The sequence below is a fragment of the Pantherophis guttatus genome, chromosome 2, assembly GCF_059756535.1.
Source record: "Pantherophis guttatus breed Tessera chromosome 2, ASM5975653v1, whole genome shotgun sequence".
Lineage (NCBI taxonomy): Eukaryota > Metazoa > Chordata > Lepidosauria > Squamata > Colubridae > Pantherophis > Pantherophis guttatus.
The window spans coordinates 43,869,422-43,888,752 of NC_142064.1; the positions used below are offsets into that span (position 1 = coordinate 43,869,422).

The 19,331-nt window shown below is 40.1% G+C and overlaps 1 protein-coding gene across 5 annotated transcripts in view; it reads right to left on the bottom strand.

Annotated features, from left to right (window-relative positions):
• Positions 1-19,331, bottom strand: part of MCTP1 (multiple C2 and transmembrane domain containing 1) — a 156,251-nt gene that overhangs the window by 125,280 nt on the left and 11,640 nt on the right. The gene's annotated exons all lie outside the window — the stretch shown is intronic.

A 19,331-nucleotide genomic window follows, 5' to 3' on the forward strand; every position in this document is an offset into this window, starting at 1 on the left:
TTCAAGACAATTTTATTTTTATAGTAAAAAACAGACCATCAATAATATATTTCTAAACAGAGGTAAGTTCAGAGTTGAACATTTATTTTGTGCAGTATTAATTTGATATCAATAAAATTTAAATAGCAATTATTTAAATAGCGGGGGGCGGGGGGGCTTGAGAAAGCCGCCCCATTTTTGCCCCATTTCTTTCTCCTCCAGCGTTCCCTTTTAGAACTGGGCCCACCTGGACCAACTGTCAGCCTGTGGGACCCATTGGCGCTATGCCCTATTATTATTACTATTCTGAATCCCCCTGACTCTGGAGAGGACTATTTTCATCTGAATGGGAGACCGGTACATGGCTGCATCTCGTCGGCTGAGGGGGCTAGACATTGCCTGACCACCGTGAGAGGGTGGCCAGATGTCAGAGCCCCTGGGGGCTGAACCGGGACGCTTTCTACATATATGCACTTTACCAGCTTTCCACACATATGCACTTTACCAGCGAGGGGATTTTACCAGCGAGGGGACCTTACCATCGGTCTTTACCACCGGACAAAACGCCGTGAGAGGGCGACTTTTGGACCTGACCCCTGGACGCTGTCTATATGCACCGGTTCATTGCTGCCACCCCACCACAAGAGGGGGTTGTCCAGCTGACCTAACCACCGTGAGAGGGTGGTTAGATCTATTTCCCCCTTGGAACTGTGGTCGTCCTGGCTTTGGACTATGTCCTCTGTTGTGAGGGGACAGGGGACTTGGTCCTGCAAATATGTCTCTGAGATCCCCCATTCTTTTATCTTCTCCTCGGTCCTTTATATACACCCTCAGGATATGGTCGTGTTACCCATTATGATTAATGTACTCAGCAGCGGAGCTTCTTGGTCTGCGAGACTCCCCCCTCTCGCAGGCTTGGCCCTCCATTCTATCGAGGGCCTACCTCGATGACGGGCTCTGGAGTCCCGAGAGGTGGCATGCCGCAAAGAGGGGGCTGCGGGGTTTTTTAAAATTGTCCTTGTTTAAACTTTTAAGGGGTTCTGGGAGGGGGGAGGGGGGTGGGATTGGAATTAGGATTGTGGGTTTGGGGGATAACCCACTAGGGGGAGAGTCGGGCTTGGCCAGGACGTTCGGCGGGGGTGGTGGGGGATCCGGAGGGGGTCGAGCTGGTCCAGACTATGCTTTCACCATCGGTACTGTGTGTGGGAGGGGTAGATATGGCGGGAGCAGGGGGCCATATCATGTTAAGGGAGCACGCACCCGCTGTCTTCAAGCGGTAGAGTGCTCCGGCCCCCAAGGCTCCACCCGTTCTCCAGGTAGTACAGACCTTCAGGGCCTGGGCCTTCGTCTGATGTTGTGCAACGCCAGGTCTGTAGTAAATAAAGCCCCCCTCATCTGTGATCTTGTTTACGAGGGGGGAGCGGACCTGGCGGGTATTACGGAGACCTGGTTGGGCCCAGAGGGAGGGGTCCCTCTGGTAGAAATGTGCCCACCAGGTTTCCACGCATTCCATCAGCCAAGGTCACAGGGGAGGGGTGGGGGAGTAGCGGTTATTATTAGAGAAGGCCTTAGGCCGAGGGAGACCACTGTTCCTCAGACGGCCGGTTGTGAGTCCCTCCTTGTGAAGTGGGGCCACGGGGTTCAGATGGGTTTGCTGATCACGTACCTGGCTCCCTGCCACGTGGCGGCAGCCCTGCCCGAGCTACTCAACGTTATTGCCGCGGTGGCGGTTGATACCCCCAGACTTATGGTCATGGGGGATTTCAACCTGCCATCCGTGGGTGAGGCGTCTGAGGTGGCTCGGGAGTTCATGGCTTCCATGACGGCCATGGACCTGACCCAACTAATTCATGGCCCTACGCACACTGGGGGAAACACACTGGACTTGGTTTTTGTCTCTGGACAGTGGTTGAGTGATCTCGAGATAGGGGATATAGTCATCGAGCCCTTGTCATGGTCAGATCACTCGCTCCTTCGCCTTGACCTTCGAACCGCAGCACCCCACCGCAGGGAGGCGGAACCGGTAAGATGGTACCGCCCCAGGCGCCTGATGGAACCTGATAGGTTCCAGATGGAACTTGGGCCAATCCCGGAGGTTCTGGCTCACGCCTCATCTGGGGACCTAGTGGCCGCCTGGGATAGGGAGGCTGCTGGAGCCCTGGATCGAGTCGTGCCTTTGCGGCCTCTGACCCGGCGCCGATCTCGCCTGGCTCCTTGGTTCACCGAGGAGCTGAGGGAGATGAAGCGCCGGAAAAGACGCCTAGAGAGCTGTTGGAGGGCTAGTCTTTCTGAATCTGACCGAACACTGGTAAGATCTTATATTAGGAGTTACCTAGTGGCGATAAAAGCAGCAAAATGTACTCATTTTACTGCTCTTATTGCGTCATCAGATAATCGCCCGGCCACCCTGTTTAGGGTGACCCGCTCCCTGCTCCACCAGGAAGCGCGGGAGGACCCCTTGGAGGGGAGAGCCGAGGATTTTGTTCAATATCTGTATGACAAAATCACTCAGATTCGGGCAGGTCTGGACTCTGACGGGATAGATCCAACGAGGGTGACGGAGACAGGTCTTGAGACTGTTATCTGGGATGAGTTTGATCCTGTGACCCCAGATGACGTGGACAGGATTCTGGGTAGATTGAACGCGACCACATGTTTGTTGGACCCGTGTCCCTCCTGGTTAGTGCTGGCTTCCCGGGAGGTGACGCGAGGCTGGCTCCAGGGGATTATAAATGCTTCGTTGGGTGAGGGTGTCTTTCCCGCCGCCTTGAAAGAGGCGGTGGTGAGGCCTCTCCTCAAGAAGCCTTCCCTGGACCCGGCAGTATTGGCTAATTATCGTCCAGTCTCCAACCTTTGCTTCGTTGCGAAGGTTGTTGAGAGTGTGGTTGCGCGACAGCTACCCCAGTACCTGGATGAAGCGTCGTATCTAGATCCGTTCCAGTCGGGCTTCAGGCCTGGGTACAGCACGGAAACGGCATTGGTCGCGTTGGTTGATGATCTCTGGAGGGCTCGGGACAGGGGTTGTTCCTCTGTCCTGGTCCTGTTAGACCTCTCAGCGGCTTTTGATACCATCGACCATGGTATCATGCTGCACCGGCTGGAAGGGTTGGGGGTGGGAGGCACCGTTTTACGGTGGTTCTCCTCCTTTCTCTCTGACCGGTCGCAGTCTGTGTTGACAGGGGGGCAGAGATCGACCCCGAGGCCCCTTATATGTGGGGTGCCGCAGGGATCGGTTCTCTCGCCCCTTCTGTTCAACATTTATGTAAAGCCGCTGGGCGAGATCATCCGTGGTTTCGGGGTGAAGTACCATCTGTACGCTGATGACACCCAGCTGTACATCTCCACCCCGGACCACCCCAACGATGCCCTTGAAGTGATGTCCCAGTGCCTGGAGGCCGTGCGGATCTGGATGGGGAGAAACGGGCTCAGGCTCAACCCATCCAAGACCGAGTGGCTGTGGTTTCCGACGTCCCGATATAGTCAGCTGGCACCATCGCTGGCTATTGGGGGCGAATCATTGGCCCCCACGGAAAGGGCTCGTAACTTGGGCGTCCTCCTGGACTCACGGCTGTCTTTAGAAGAGCACTTGACGGCCGTGACCGGGAGGATTTTTCATCAGGTTCGCCTGATTCGCCAGTTGCGTCCCTTTCTAGATCGGGACTCGTTACGCACAGTCACTCATGCCCTCGTCACCTCTCGTCTGGACTATTGTAATGCTCTCTACATGGGGCTCCCCTTGAGGTGCACCCGGAGGCTCCAACTGGCGCAGAGTGCGGCCGCGCGGGTGGTTATGGGAGCAACATGGAGCTCCCATGTAACACCTCTCCTGCGCGAGCTGCACTGGCTCCCGGTGGTCTTCCGGGTGCGCTTCAAGGTTCTGGTTACCACCTTTAAAGCGCTCCATGGCTTGGGACCTGGTTACTTACGGGACCGCCTACTACCATCAACAGCCTCCCACCGACCAGTACGCTCCCACAGAGAGGGGCTCCTCCAGGTGCCGTCGGCCAAACAATGTCGGCTGTCGGCCCCTAGGGGGAGAGCCTTCTCTGTGGGGGCACCGACGATCTGGAATGAGCTCCCCCCAGAGATACGGAGGATTCCGGATCTGCGCACCTTCCGCCGCGAGTTGAAGACGCTTTTGTTTTATCAAGCTGGCCTCGCCTAAATCTCCTCCTTTCTAAAGTGTAAATTCTAAATTTTAATGGATTTTAAAATATGGGTATTTTAAATTGGGTATTAATTCAGCCAAATTTATTTAATTCATTTTATTCGATTTTAAATTTTGTATATCTATGTGTTTTATTTCATGGCTGTGCACCGCCCTGAGTCCTTCGGGAGTAGGGCGGTATAGAAATTCAATAAATAATAATAATAATAATAATAAATTAATTTTCTGATTTTTTTGAAAAACTTTCATTATTTCAGTTCAGAAGTACAGCATTTGTTCTTAGCATATTTGAAAATCTACTGACAAATTACCTGTATACTGACAACCACTGTAAATCAAGTAACTTGCTAGAATCAGCATACCTTATTACTATAAACAAAGTATTAGATACCTATTCCATTATAGAGTCATATACTAAGTCTGAGAATTTGTTTGTGAAATGTATATCTTTAGCACGAGTAGTCACATTGTAGCACTCAAATAATAGTCTGAAGTCATTAAAAAGTTAAGCAAGTAAAATATAACACTACAGCAGCTTAAAGAGAGATATAGACAATCGAAGGAATTTTAGGAAGTTTTAAAAATCCAGTAGATTAAAAAGATTTTCACTGACTTCAAAATGTTACACTGTAGTGTAGGCAAGATTACTTATAATGTAGATTATAAAGTACCAAAGCAACAAACCTTTGCATTAAAATGAGTCATAAATATTCTTATTTATGTAGTGATATTGAATCACTAATCATAAACACTAATTTGAAAACTGGTTTAATTTTTTTATTCAAACTTGATGAACGATTATTTGTTTTCCTAAACGATGAGAAAAAAATGAGCTCAGAACAGCCTTAAAGCTCAAAAGACTTACACTTTTCTCACAAAAGAGCCGGAAAGCATCAAGATCATATCTAGTACAACTGTCACATTAATTTTAACTTCTGTAAATTATAAATGACAAAATTTTAAAAGGGAAATAATATTTGATACACACAGAATATAAGAAATCGTTGGCTATTGGAGGATCACAGAAAACTTTTTGGTGGGTGAAACTAGGAAACTAGGAAACTTCAATTAGCAGAAGATGCATTAATGGAAGTACTGATACTAGATATTGCAAACATTCCACCATTATTGCACAATCATCGATGACTCCTGGTTTCTTTCCAGACTAAGACTAACTTTTACCTTTAACCTGGTGAAGTTCTTCATGAATTAAAGGAACAAAATTTGAAGGCTACAGTTTTCTATACAGATAGAAAACTTACAACTAGAACTTACAACTGTTCGTTTAGTGAATGTTCAAAGTTACAATGGCACTGAAAAATGTGACTTAGAACCGTTTTTCATAGTTTATGACCTTTGCAGCATCCCTATGATCATGTGATCAGAATTCAGATGCTTAGCAACTGACTAATTTTTATAATGGTTGCAGTGTCCCAGGATCATGTGATCCCCTTTTGCGATTTTCTCACAAGCAAAGTCAATAGTGAAACCAGATTCACGAAACAACTTTGTTACTAATTGATCAATTGCAGTGATTCACTTAATATCTGTGGCAAGAAAAGTCATAAAATGGGGTAAAACTCACTTAACAAATTTCTCACTTAACAACAGAAATTTTGGGCTCAATTGTAGTTTTAAGTTGAGGACTTCCTGTACTTTCCTACTCATGCTCCACAAACAGAAACCTGCCAAAACAGTCTTCACATTCAGTAGCAAGTAGTAATCAATTTATTGATTACCTAACAATTCTGGAATGCCTTTCCTATGAGTCTTTCAGGTATCTATGTTATTGATTTTTCAGGCCCAATGGATTTTTAAAATCTCAGTCTATTCAACTTTCCATAGCTCTTATTGATCATCTTTATTTTAAAGTTGCATCTTGGATATAAGTTCAAATTAGTAGCTATTATAAATTCTTTTTATAATTTGTTACTATTTTAAGCTATATTGTAAACACTTTTATATTACATTTAAATTATAGATTTAATTCTGTGGTTTCCATGGAAGCCTTGATTAGATGAATAAATGAATGAATACAATGGGAATGAAAGGGAACTACAAGCCATTATACTATACTAAGCTCATATCATAATATACACATACACCTTGGAAATGTTTTTTTAAAAACGGAATATATCTTTAATAAATAAAACAAATGTATGAGCATTTGCATACATCATACTTGAGATTTTTTTAAAAATATGAACCCAAATTAATAAGATTTGTCAACTGAAATTAAATTAAATACAGTATACTGGACTATACTATCAGACCTTAATGACTGCCTCAGAAACAATAAATAGTCCACAGGAAAGCTGATTCATTAATTGCAAGCTATGTATGTATGTATGTTAATGCCTTTTTTTTATTATTTGTTAGCATTATGGTATATCATTATTGCAAAGGTATAAGTACAACAGACAATAGAACAGAACTAGAGAACAATGCATATAAATCCTCAGTAGTAATTTTTCTCTATGCCAAGATGTTGCACTATTTCTAGTCTTAAAATTATATTCATGTCCTCCATCTTACATAAACCAAAACAATCATGCCCTACATTTTAGAATTTAGAAATATATTATTCATCCAGTTTTCAGTATTTAAGAGATAACAAGTCCTTCAACTCAGCTCAACTAGTAATTGGTATGCTATATAACACCTCTTCTTAGAGAATGTCATTGGTTACTACTAGATTACTGCCACATGTAAAACCCTTCATGGTCCAGAGCCTGAATACAGTGATAACACCTTCTCTCAGTGTATTCTGCCTGCCTGACAAGATTCAATAAAATGAGTTTCTACCTGTACCCTCAGTTAGAGACTGTGACCTACAGATGCCAAAGAACACATTTTCAATTGCTGCCTCCCTCCTGTGAAAATAGTATCCCTCCAGATATTTGAAGGGCCCCACTCCTTCCTGACTTCTAGAAAGTCAGAAAAAGTTAGTTGTTTTAACAGGTCTGGGAAGCAGAGTTGCTGAGACTATTTCTCTACTTATTACCGGTAGTTAATTTTACTTTGGTAGTCATGGTTAAATAATGTATGTTTTTTAGGTTTATTTGATCATGCATTGACAATGTAATTTTGATTTTTTTTCTATTTTTTTAATCTTAACCAGACAAATGGATTTGGGGTAATTTACTCAAAGTTGACTGAATGGGGCAGGCTTTGGTTTTTTCTGGTGCCATCAAGTCAATGTTAACTCTTAGTGACTGCTTGAATGAGTCTTTGCACTTTTCTCGGCAAGATTTTTTGAAGTGATTTGCCACTGCCTGCTTCTCAGGGCCAAGTGTGTGGCCCAAGGTCACCCTGTTGCTTTGTGCTAAAGGTGAAACTAGAACTCCCAGTCTCCCAGTTTCTAGCTGGATGCCTTATACCAAACTGGCCACAACAATACACAATACACGAGCAAATAATAGATACAAACTCAAGGTAAACCATTCCAAACTCGATTGCAGAAAATATGACTTCAGTAAGAGAGTGGTCAATGCCTGTAATGCACTACCCGACTCTGTAGTTTCTTCCCCAAACCCCCAAAACTTTAACCTAAAACTGTCTACTTTTGACCTCACCCAATTCCTAAGAGGTCTGTAAGGGGTATGCATAAGTGCACCAGTGTGCCTATTGTCCTAATATTCCTATTTACTTACTCTTTTCATGTATTCAAATTATGTTTATACTTTTACCTGTTATCTTATATATGCTTGACAAATAAACTTATGACTTATACCTTCTTCAAATAAATAAATAAATATTTTTCTACCCATGGTGCAATAGACAAATAACTCAAATCACAACAAAGTCTCAGAGCAATGCGAGAAAACTATAAAGCAAAGCCATTTGCATTAAGAAGATTTTAAAGTACAGATTTTACACCAAAAACAGAACACAGTAATCACCATAAACACTTAGATCATTTGCCCAAACAGTCAGCAATACAGCTGGAGACAAATGTAATTATCACAAGATAAATGAAAATAATTGGAATCTTGGAACACTATGAAACATTAGCACAAACTCATTACAGAATAATTTCAATTATCCAAATATCTAGAGTAACATTTATTTTCCTTCTCCTAAGCAAAGTGAAATAGCTTATAGTAGATAGTGGCACAACATACACAAAAATGTGCACTTAAAACATGTTGCTCTAAAGCAGAGGTCTGCAAGCAGAGCCTCTAGTACAGTGGACTAAAGCACTGTTATTAACATCTGCTGCTTGCAATTACTGCAAGTTCAAATCTCACCAGGCTCAAGGTTGACTCAGCCTTCCATCCTTTCAAAGGTAGGTAAAATGAGGACCCAGTTTGTGGGGGCAATAAGCTGACTTTGTATAAATATACAAAAGTATGAAGGCTATTGCTTAACGCATTGTAAGCCGCCCTGAGTCTCCGGAGAAGGGCGGCATATAAATTAAAGCAAAAAAAAAAATCTTAAACACTCAAAAGAGCCATTTGGACCTGTTTCCCACAGCAAACAAAACACCGGGAGTCACAAAACCTAGGTGGGCATGGCCAACTTGACATCACTCACTCCCACCCAGTCACATCCCCCCACCCTATGCCTACTCAGGTTTTGTGGCTCCTAGTGTTTTCTTTTCTATGGGAAACATATTTCTCCCTGTGTGTGTGTGTCTCTCTCTCATCTCTTTCTCCCTCTCATCTCTCTCTCTCCCTCTCCCTCTCCCTCTCCCTACCTCACATCTCTTTCTTCCTTTCTCCCTCCCTCCCCCTCCCTCTCTCATCTCTATCTCCCTGTCCTTTCTCTCTCTCTCTCATCTTTCTTTCTCCCTCCCTCTTTCTCATCTCTGTCTCTGTCCCGCTTTTTCTCCCTCTCTCCCTCTCATTTCTCTCTCCCTCTCTCTCATTTGTTTCCCTCTTTTCCCTCTCCCTCTCTCCCATTTCTCTCTCAATTCTTTTTCCTCTCTCATTCTCTCCCTCCATCATTTTCTCATTTCTCTTTCCCTCTTTTTCTCCTTTTCTCCTTTATCTCTCTTTCTCTCACTCTCATTTTTTCCTCTCCCTCTTTCTCTCTCTCCCCTTCTGTTTCCCACTCTTTTCCCTTTCTCTTATTCTCTCCCTCCAGCTCTTTCTGTCTCCCTCTCCTTCTATCTCTCTCGTTTCTCTTTCCTCTCTCTCATTCTCTCCCTCCATCATTTTCTCATTTCTTTCTCTTTCTCCCCTTTTCTTTCTCTCATCTCTTTGTGTGCATGCATGCACGCACAAGCGGGACGTCCCCCTGGGCTGGGATAACGGTGGTGGTGGGGACAGCGACTCCTCCTCCCGCTGCCACCACTGCGCAGTGAGGTGTGTAGCCGGCTGTGCTGTGTAGCTCAGGAGAGCCACATTGCGCAGGGGAGCTGCAGCTCTTCCCTTTCTGCATCCGGCAGTGGTGGTTGCTGCTCCCCCTTCCACTCCTTCCTGATCTGACACGAAGGGGACTGTGGCTGGTGCTGAGCTGTCCGTGAAGGACACGGAATAGCAAAAAGCATCCAGTCATGGGCAGTGCGGAGAAAACGCTAGGGGTGCTTCAGCCATGTGGCTCTGCAGAGAGGCTTGTGCCTTCTTGGGGCAGAGAGCAGGTCTCATGAGCCGCAGGAGAGGGTTCAAAGAGCCGCATACGGCTCTGGGGCCGTGGGTTGCCAAGACCCACTCTAAAGGATTGGCTGATGCTTATGTATCATTAATTTCCTTCAGCACTAGATCACAACGTCTAAAAACAACCAATTATAAGAAAATAACAATCAAATCGATTCAGAAAAATATTTGATATTTTCAAATACACTGTTTCAAACAACTGAAGGAAAGCAACAAACAAAGCAGGCTTGGAAAAAATGCTGATACAACTGTTGAAACCAAAATATAAATTTATAAAGCCAGAATGTTATCAACTATTTATATAAAATCAATCAGAAACTTGCCTATTTCAGCAAACTCCTTTCCATTTTTAAATCCCAATTATACAATGTTGTTATACAAAAACATTTCATTGATTGCCTGGTTGATTGATTGATTGATTGTCTGTAACATTAACAATGAGAAATATAACACACAAAATTTAAGGGTTAACAGTATTTTTATTCATATTTAGAACATAAAATTTAAAATTACAGTTTAATAAAGCACATAACATTATGCTAAAACATTTAGTTAATCTCAAAATCACTGGAATCTATTCAGTTAATATTTGCAAAAATAAACTATATTTTGATTTAAAGAATTAAAATGTACACCAGTGGAAGGGAAAAAATAAAATCAATTTAGGAAATAAGATTGGATTGTTAAAAAAAGATGCTTTTCATTCAGTATTATTACATTTTCAACATTAATATACATGACTTGAGAAAACCTAACAAAAAATATTCCCACAATTCTATAAAATACAGTAATATCCCTTTTTATCAGCCTTCACATTCGCCTTCCCAACCACCTTAACATAATAATTGTGGGTTTTTTTACTTTTTAAGAATCCACTTACTGTTGTCAGAGAAACGAATGTCATCAAAGATCTGAATAATTGAATTATTACAACTAATATAGGTTGACCCACTTAGCAGACTACAAACTTCAAACTTCAGGAGCAGCAACAAAATGGGATTAGCAAAAGCTAAGAGTAAAGGGCAAAATTCTAGCATTAGTGGTAGGAACAAACAGTACTGATTACACTTCACAGTTTTTCCCTATGCATATGTATTTTCCTATTTCTGAGTTACAATTTAACTTGTCTGCTTTCCTGCCATGATAATCAATTTTGTAACTAAATCATTTTTAAATAAATGTATTTGTCCATGAGAGGACACCAAAAGGTTTGACTGAAGGCCAAAGTACTGTCGTAGTAATTCCTATTGCAGCAGCTTGACTTTTCAGCACAAGCAATCGTTTCTTCTACAATGACCGTTTGTTCAAAGCGTTCTCCTTTATGTAAACTATCATCACCACTGAGAAAAGAGTTTACCTGAGAATCATAAGGAGTCAATAGAGGATTTTTAATATGGTTGACATTCTTTCAAGGCTTCAGTAATTCAATTACCTCCTGGTGCTACTTGATCTCTCAGCTATCTTTAATGTCATAGATCAAAGGTCTCCAAGCTTAGTAACTTTAAGGCTTGTGGACCTCAGCTTCCAGAATTCATGGCTACCAGCCAACATGGCTACCTGGAAAATTCTGGGATTTGAAGTCAACAAGTCTTAAAGTTGCAAAGTTTGGAGCCCCTGCCATAGATCATAGATTCCCTCTGCATTCTTTTTGAGGATGGAAATAGAAGCTATGATGTTGCAATCATTCTTCTTCTGGGGACAGTTCAACTATGGTGGAAGAAAGGGGTTATACAGAAATCACCTTCATTCAAAAGTTTTCAGGCTATCTCAGAAGGTCTTAAAGAATACAATGTTAATTGTTGAGTCATTTGCAGTCTATCTCACATGTAACCTGTATCTGCATAATGATTTTTTCTTTCCACACTTGGATCTCAATGACATGATCTGTAATTCATGAAAGCTGATACAATATAATAAATTTTGTACTCTGAAAATATACCGCACAAGTATTACTGATTTTTGAATCTCATAATTAACAGGACTCTCCTCTTACAATGTCTACATACATGTTTTGTGAAGGGTGCTTGAGAGCCCCAATATTAAAAAAAGAAGCCAATTAAGTAGCAGCACTTTAGAATTAGCAATGTTCTTTAAGTAAAATTGGGGAGGGAGTGAGGGAGGGAGGAGCGAGGGAGGGAGGGAGGGAGCGAGAGAGATGCACGAGCACCAAATATAATTATGCAACTAATTTTTCTGCCTTTCACTAATACAAAATTCTGCACTGAGCAAAGCAATTATTCTCTCCATAGTATTTTATTCAGCTGTGAAAACAAAAAGGACTGTTAATGCAGTAAATAATGGATTTACTGCATATAAATCCATTATTTAAACTGAATTTGCTATTTAAGTTTGTACAAGATTTCCCCTGCAAAACTGTTTAACTATGCAAATCTATATTAATCATTGAAGAGGATAATAATGAATCAACCTATTTTTATCAAAGTTTCTGAAATCTCATGTTATTGCCAGATTGTTATTTGTTGCTTTATCACCACATGCAATTTAATTTAATTTCATATAAATTAAGCAAGTAACATTTATATTTTTTTTAAAAAGGTGAACCCAATGAGCTGAAGACTTTATGATGGAAACCAAATGCATAATTTTCAGTACATACTAGCATCCGTCGACTACAAAAGAACCCCTTCTCCATATTAAGAACCTGAGCAGTGCCCTGCTGGATTAGACTAGTCCAGCAGTCTGCTCTCACAATAGTCAGCCAAATGCATAAGGATGTTCCCTAGTTCACTCTCAACAGATGGCCTTCAGAGGGAGTTACATTGCTATCAGGGCTAATAGCCATTATTCCTCATGATTTTCTTGAATTGTGCAATGCTTTTCTGAAACCAGGCAAACTAATAGCCAACACCACATCTAGTAGTAGTAAATTCCAAAGTTTAATTATGTGTACTGTAAAATAGTGTTATCCACTACCACAACAGTTCCACCTAAAAAGTTCATTAAACATTATACAAATATTTTAAACCTTCCTTCCTTTTTTCTCTTTTTTCTTTTCATTTCATTTCTTTCTTGTGTGTGTGTGTGTGTGTGTGTGTGCCTCTGAGTCAGTGCCTACTTCTGGAGAATACCTGTGGACATGTCCCTGAAGTTTCCTTGGAAAGATTTTGGAAATGGTTTGCCATTGCCTTCTTCTGAAAACTGAGTGTGGGTGACTGGCCCAAGGTCACCCAGCTGGTTTACCCACCTAAAAGAGACACAGAACTCAGTCTGCTGGTTTCTAGACCAGCACTTTAGCCAAACTGGCTCATTGTACCCAGCCACTAGTTTCTGTATTTTATCTTTTTGTGTAATTAGCATTCTCTATCTGCATGTTTTATCTTATTTCTGTTTAAGATAAAACAGTCATGTTTTATCTTATTTCAGATTAAAAAAAACTTTTTGAAGTGTTCTCAGACTTTTCTTTGTGGGACCCAAATGTACAAAATTTTTGTAAAAAATTTTCTCCTTTGTTTCTCATAATAAAATAAAGATGTTTCCATGCCCCAAGATATGAATGCTAATCTGTTTCTGGACAGCTGAACATCTATAAAGCATATGACTGATTATCTTAATGAATGTGTTTCTTATATTCAGTAACTTCCAAATATTTCTGAAATGAACCAAAATTAACACCAAGCTCCTGAATGTACTTAATATTTAATGTAAAATAAAGTTATCTTTTATGGTTTTTTAGAAGGAGCAGGTATTTCTAATTTTTGATTTAACATTTACTTAATTTACTTAATAAATTTACAGTAATTTAATATTTTGACTGCAATGAATTCCATATCAATTTTAACTTGCATTTGGTTGTGCAGACAAGCATGCTTTTGCATGCTTTTTATATAGATGGAAAAGTTGGCTGTGTCAGAAAAAGCTTTATTAACTGAATATAGAGGAAATGGATTATCTAAGAAATGGGGATGGGATAATTACAAATTGTGTGTGATAAAACAATGCATGATAGGGCCGTGATGACGAACCTATGGTACGCATGCCAGAGGTGGCACACAGAGCCTTCTCAGCTGGCACGCAGGCTGTCGCCCCAGGTCAGATCTCCGTGGAGTTTCTTTCGTGAGCTTCTGTTTCCCTGCAAACGACGAAATAGATGCTCATGAAAGAAAAAGATCTTACATTTTGCTGCACTGCCGGTGTTAGGATGGGCACTCGGTGTCTAAAATGTTCGCCATCACTGTAATAGGGAATGAATGGTACATAAATGAATGTGAACTGAGTGAACAAAAGTGAAAGGACCAATATGAAAGAAATACATCAAGGAGGTTTGGTCATATTGAGTGAATTAATGAAAATCTCATAGATCATTGTATTTATGAATGTATGTATGTAGGAGGAGGTTAAAAGGAAGGTCAAGAAGAAGACTAATTTATTTGGTTAGTTAGTTAACTATTACGGCTCTCACACATTACTTCTCAGGTTTCTAATTTTTTTTTAAGAGCTGTAACTATTAGAGGAGAACGCTGTAATTCCTCTCAGCCAAGGCTTCTGGTAGCCAACTGTTTATGATGTTACTTTCTCCACGTTCTTTTGCAATTATATTTGTATTTTGGTCTGTGACCGCAAATAAAAGTTATTATTATTAGTTAGTTAACTACCCACATTTTTATTTTTAAAATAACTCAAGGTACCAGAAGATATCCAACACACCTTCCTCTTCCTATTTCCCCCACAGCAACACCCTTATGAGGAATTGGGCTAAGAGAGAATAATTGGCCCAAAGTTTCCCAACTAGCTTTCATTGCTAAGTCAGGACTTGAACTCAGTCTCTTGCTTTCTAACCTGGTGCCATAATCACTAGACCAAACTGACTCAGCAGTTTGTGGCTGACGTTGGATGAAGTTGATGATGATGAATATAAAAAACAAGAAGTGAATAATTTAAACAACAAAGGCAATATACACATAGGTGTCTGGATTAAATGAAAGCAAGAACCACATAAATGAATCTCTTTTGCATCTTTCAACTGTAGTCCTAACATGGGAATCATTCCATCAGGCTTAATTTAATGCTATTTGCTCCTCTTATTTTTCTTTCTGAGCATTAATGCATATACAATAAAAGCTGTGAACTTTGAGTAATTATGCTATGATCTTTTAGTTCCTTGACTGATTTAACTGCTATACCTAAAAGATCAGAATCCTGCAAGCTATGGTATTCCCCGTGACACTCTATGGAAGCAAAAGTTAGACTTGGAAGACACAATATAGGAAACCTACTGACATTTTTGAACTTGGTGTTGGAGAAGAATGCAATGAACAGTGAAAAAAACAAGCATCGAACAAATCAATCCAGAGTTCTCACATGGAGCACAAATGAACTGATTTATCCAATTATCCTACTGGATAATTGAATCCAATTATCCTACTGGAATACGATTGAATCCAATTATCCTACTGGAATACATTATGCAAAGACTTAGACGGGAAAGGTGGAAGGAAAGGAAAGAAACACCAGCAACAAGGTGATAAACTCAGTTATAGCAGCTTTGGAAAAGTTGATTGTTCCAGTTTAGGAATAGATGGTCATGGAGAAAATCTACGTGGCTGCTAAAGTTGACAATGACTTGATGGCCCATAATCAATCAATCGCCTTGATTTTTCCCCATGATTGCTTTAAAAACACATCTTTTTCACCTAGCCGGGCTGGCTTGATCCCATCCCTTCGATTTTAATTTGTAATTGGTTTTAATCTGGGTTGTTTTAAATGGATAGCCAAAATTATTTAATGTTTTTTAAATTGCTTTTAAATTTTATATGTTATGTTTTATCATGGCTGTTCACCGCCCTGAGTCCTGTTGGAGAAGGGCGGTATACAAATAAAATAAAATAAAAATAAATAAAAGGCTTCATTAAGTAATATTTCCATCTCCTTTCACACTCTGCAGATCTTTATTTATTGCTCTTTTTTTAAGGCTTTTCATTTCTACCCCACACACACCCATCACCAGTTCATAATATAGCACAGCTTGCTATCCCCTTAGTAGCCAAAATATAGATAACTGGCTATGTCTGATCACTGATGCATATCATCATAAATCCAACATCAGCAAATATAATCTTTTAATTAAAAATCATACCAGATGCTTTTTCTACTGAACTGAGTAAGTTCAAGAGGGTGTTTTTAGTCCAAATTGCGAGACATGAGCCAAGAACTTAAGCTTTAAATTGCAGCCTGTCAGACAGAAGATGAAAAAAAATATATCGAAAAATCTGTTCAACAGCATCTGGCTAGACTGTTATCCTAATTACACTGCTGTTAGAAGTCAGCATGATATTATTAAAGATATCAGGACTCAAATATATTTACAATGGGAAGCTCCTTAGGCTAAAAGTAAGACATACATGAAAAATAAACAACTAGGACTTTTTAACCAAATAATCAGAAAACATGTACATGTTTTTATAATCAATTCTGGACTGCTTGACCTCGATGATCATTTAAGATTGTCATCCACACAGATGATGCAGCCTGAATGTCACCAAGAAATCGTTTTCACATAAACCCAACCCCCACTCCTGATTTTTATCAGCAACCAATCACTGATGCACTCAGCCGTTCAAACGAAATGTATGCCCAGATGAATATTTCAGTAACAGTTGTACAACTGTATTTATAAAATACTTGTTCCATTCAATTCCATTAGAAATTAATGTGATTTTTAAGAGCCAAGAATTTTTAACAGGGAAAAAAAACTTAACTCATTTGTTTTGAGAAATCACCACCAGTCTGTTTGCAATGTTAGCACATGCATTACAGATTGTACCATGTAAAAATACATCACCATATTGTCTTTTAGGAGAAATCTGGTTCAAAGTTTCACCCTTGGCAGAAAGCTATTTTTACATATATCCACACTAATAACTCTGTTGCCCATGCTCCCCAAGTCCTTGGATTTATCAACCCTATCCTGTTTATTATAAAGTCTGATTAGATCTTACTTCCAAGTAACTTTTAAATCATATGTTTATAAACTTTCAACACCTACAATTGAATCTGTATTTTGTTATTGCTATCTTGGTGTTCTGATTTTGTGTGTGTACAAGTGTTGAAATTTTACTGCTATAAATTTTAAAGCAATTTTATTGCTTTTACTGGATTTTGTTTCCCACCTCAAGATCATAACCATAATAAAAACCAATTACAAATATACAACTACCTAAATAGAAAATAAACAGACAAACCGACTGTCAAAATGTGCGTACAGTAAGAATAGAATTCTAATCTACAGAATGGAAGAGCAACAATATACGTAGTGCTCTATCACTCAGTGCTTTCTTTCTCAAAAATATATCCTTTCCATTCATTGCTAATCAACCTATCTAGCATGAATATATTCCAGAAATTTTTCTCAATATACCTTCTTGTATATTGGTTATGTGCAGAATACCAAGTTTGATTACCCTAGTGGCAGTATTCAGTTCCAGATCTATCTGCTTATATGAAATGAATAGCAACACATCTGTACTGCAATTAGTGTTTGTAAGTCCATTTATAACTGAACATTTTGCATGCAGCAGTTTAGCAAATTGAAAAGGAACCCTGAAAATAGACTGTAAAAATTGTTATGTTCAAATTGTTTCATAGATTTGTCTTGTTCGTGCTGATTAAAATTGATACAGAAAAGGAAAGCCAATCCTATAGTTTTTATTTAGCATAGTTATTTTATATAGCTGCCCATCTCCCTACCATGATTCTGGGCATCTTACAAAGTTAAAAATCCAGAAAATAATACAAAATTAACCAAACATAACCACAAAAATGATTAATAATAAAATTATTGAAATCACAAAAATATAATCAGCAGGAAAGCATCATTCTTAGTGCTTTCCTGCACTACAACTACTTAGCAGGCTCTCTACCAACCACACTGGATCGGTACGTCAGATGACAAAACCATGTCTTCTGGATCTTCAATCAGTCTTATGCAAGATAATGCATACAATCTTTCCTGCAAATTTAACTTCTTATTCCAAGATTGCCTTATTTTCTGGAGCTCTTCACTTACCACTTTTGAATTGATAACTCCCATATTCCTTATCATATTTTAGCTTCTGGTTATATTTATACATGTGACAAAATGAGGAGGCCAAATACAAATGAGCACTAATACTTCTATAAGCTTTTTCGTGGAAACAAAGTCCCTCTCCCAAGGGTAAATCAATGTAGTAAAGGAACCTAGAACAACTTCCCTGCAATGTTCATTTTCTATGTGCAATGCAATTTTTGTATAGAATAGCATTTCAAAAAAAATTATCTCCAATATAGTGCAATAGAATATTGTCTATAATAGAATATTGGGACTTTACGACCTTTTCTTAATGGTATTTTCATCTTATCTTTCAGCTTTAAAAAAATCAAACATGAGGGGGTTTTGTATTTTTTGTTTCAATTATCAATTAAAAGATAAAACCCAAATATACTAAATAAAGATATGAAGGAAGAGTTGCCCCATCTTCCAAATTTAATTTAAAGAGGCCTGCCATTCTCTTAATTTCATTAAGTTACAGTTAATGAAGTCATATTAAAGTTAAGAAAGTTATTACTAATCTCTAATTATGAGAAAGACAGTGATGTTGTCTTGTGGGTAGAATATACTTTAAGTTATATCATTTAATCTTTTAAACCTTAAGTAACCATGGGTCCTGTACAACTGTACAACTGACCAATCCATTGCCAGCACATTTGAATGCTAAAATTTTCAGATGGGGTCATTTTGAAAATGCCTCTCCCAATTAGAGGGTTTTTTATCTGCTGCTTAGAAGAATGCCTTTTTCTACTGCACTCCAAATCTATGAAATATACTTCTTTTGAAACTTTATTTCTCCTATGTCTACAAAAGAGGAGACATTTAATAGCTAACTTTAGCACTCGTTTCAATTTTTAAAAAATATTTTCTATATATGTTATGTATTGATACCTTTAAGCGGGAGTTTCAAACCTGCCTATGTTTCTGATTGGCTGACAGTCCCTCCAGGATTGTATATAAGGAGGGCTGCAGCCTCTGAGTTTTTGCTGAAGTCTCACTGTAAATTAAAGAGCTGTTGTCACTTGCTTGGTTGTGCCTCTCGTTATTCCCGAACCACTTCATTGGCGACGAAGGTGGGATTGAAGTCACAAGAAGCGAACCAGTGAGACCACGAGCTTCAGCTAGGCGACGAGGCGAACTACAGGAGGCATACCGAACATGTCTGCCTACGTTCCGCCCAAGCCTTTTGATCCGACCCGCGAAAAATGGGTCTCGTACTTGACGAGGTTCGAATGCTCGCTCGAAGCCAGCGACATGCAAGGGCTCTCCGCTAATCGGAAGAGGGCCCTCTTCCTAAGCCACTGTGGACCGGACGTGTTCGAGATGGCAGAGTCATTGTGCGAGCCAATGCCGGTCCAGACCGTCTCCTGGGACACCCTGATGGCCACGCTCCAGGCTCACTATGCTCCCGTGCCCTCCAAGTTCGTGCAACGATACCAACTCAGACAGCGCGTTCAGCGAGAGGGAGAACCGGTCAGCGCATACATAGCCAGCCTGAGAAAAGCCGCAACCCATTGCGACTATAGAGACTTGGACGATG